The following is a 2105-nucleotide window of genomic DNA, read 5'->3' on the forward strand; positions in this document are numbered from 1 at the left end:
GCGCCTCCCCCGAAACCCCCCGCGCCCCTCCACGACCTGTCGCCCCCAGCCCCTACCAGCTCGGCGGCGAGCCCGGCCGGCCGTCCCGGATCGAAAAGGGAGCAGACACTGGGAAGTTTTCGGGGAAGGAGGGGCGGGCCTTAAAGGGACCGCGACCTGTTTTCAGCCCGGAAAAATAGTGTGTGTGGTTGAGGGGAGCGGGGGTGGGGTGGGGGGAGACCGAGAGTTGCTCCGCTATTGTATGGAGGAAACAACGCTAGAAGGTAATGGAGAGAGGGGGCCCAAAACCCACTCTCTCTTTTCCTTGCAACGAAAAAAACCATGTGAGGTAGAAAGTTACGCAGTTGTTCAGGATTCACGCCATCATTCCTCTTGGGTAACGAGGTGTTCTGTTGGTTGGAGCAAGTGTTGGGATGTACATTGTACACGTGCGGAAACGGGCTCGGGACGTGAGCAACTGATCCAAGGTCCCAGCTTGTAAGTGGCATAGCAGGATTTGTCTGACGCCAAAGCAGGCTCGTCACCACTGCTCTGCAGTGCCTGTTATGACTATAAACACCAAACCCATTGCCATCGAGTGGATTCCAGCTCATAACGACTTTATAGGACAGAATAGAACTGCCCCATGGGGTTTCCAAGAAGCGGCTGGTGGATTCCAACTGACCACCTTTTGGTTAGCAGCCGTGGCTCTTAACCGTACAGAATGGAGGTTAAGAGTATGGGCTGTGGAGCCAGACTGCCTGGGTTTGAATATGGAGGCTGCTCTTACTAGCTCTTTGACCTTGGAAAAGTGATTTAGCCTTTCTGGGCCTTTGGTTCCTGATCCAAAAGGGAGATGGTGATAACCACCTGCCTCAAAGGTTGTCATGAGGAGTGCCCAGAATGTCTGAAAACAAAGGTCTTCAAAGGCCTGCTCCCATTTCAAAGATGTAAAATCGAAGCCCAAAGAGGGGATGGACCAGCTCAAAGTCACCACAGCTCAACAACATCTTAAAGAACAAGTTGCTCCCCTCCTTAACACCCACAGAAAGCATGCCCTGCCTTCTAAACTAGAGCCTTCTAAACTCACACCTACCCCTTTCCACTTGTTCTCCACACTGCAAACACACAGACTTTCCTTCTGTTCTTCAAATACTCAGAGCTTATTCCTGCCTCAGGGCCTTTGCACTTCCTGTTCTCTCTACCTAGAATGCTCCTTTCTCAGATCTTTGCTCCTCATCCAACAGGCTTTGGCTCAGATGTCACCTCCTGACCACCCCAGCCTAGTTAGCCCCCATCCACAGTTACAGTCATGGCTGCCTGTTTTTCTCCCCCTCTCTGCCTTTGTTACCATGTGAAAATATTTAGTTTATTTGTTTAATTTTTGTCTCCTCAGTAGAATCTGGGCTCTGGGTATTGGAAGTGTGCAGGTCTCAGCCCATCTAATGGCAATTTCTGTGGTCATTCATTCATTCAACATGTTTTTTAAGCCAACATTTTTTAGGGCACCTAGGATAAAATGGTGAGCAAGATATTAAACATCACCCTTCTGGAGGTGACATTCTAGTGAAAAACATGGACAATATACAAGATAAGTAAAACATACGTAATGTCAGAAGGTGATAACTGCTGTGAAGTCAAAAGGCAGTTTGGGTGCTGGAGGAGACCTCACTGAGAAGGTGACATTTGAGCAATGTCATGAATTGAATTATGTCCTCCCCAAAATTGATCAGTTTGGCCATGATTCTCAGTATTATGTGGTTGTCCTCCATTTTGTGACTGTGGTTTTATGTTAAAGAGGATTAGGGTGGGATTGTAACACCCTTACTAAGGTCACTCTCGTCCCTGATCCAATGTAAAGGGAGTTTCCCTGGGGTGTGGCTTGCACCACCTTTTATCCTACAAGAGATAAAAGGAAAGGGAGGCAAGCAGAGTGGAGGACCTCATACCACCAAGAAAGCAGCACTGGGAGCAGAGTGTGTCCTTTGGACCGGGGTCCCTGTGCGGAGAAGCTGCTAGTCTGGGGGGAGATTGATGAGAAAGCCGACAGAAAGAGAAAGCTTTTCCCTGGGGCTGACACCCTGAATTTGGACTTTTAGTCTACTTTACTGTGAGGAAATAAATTT

General features: G+C 48.8%; 1 protein-coding gene across 1 annotated transcript in view; it reads right to left on the reverse strand.

Annotated features, from left to right (window-relative positions):
- The window catches only part of HNRNPL (heterogeneous nuclear ribonucleoprotein L), a 15328-nt gene extending 15235 nt beyond the window's left edge, over nt 1-93 (reverse strand). Inside the window, exon 1 of the mRNA XM_004388144.2 lies at nt 57-93. The gene's annotated coding sequence lies outside the window, so the exon portion shown is untranslated. The remainder of the gene's footprint in view (nt 1-56) is intronic.
- Nucleotides 94-2105: the final 2012 nt, after the last annotated feature.

This window comes from Trichechus manatus, unplaced genomic scaffold, assembly GCF_000243295.1.
Source record: "Trichechus manatus latirostris isolate Lorelei unplaced genomic scaffold, TriManLat1.0 scaffold00207, whole genome shotgun sequence".
Taxonomy (NCBI): domain Eukaryota; kingdom Metazoa; phylum Chordata; class Mammalia; order Sirenia; family Trichechidae; genus Trichechus; species Trichechus manatus.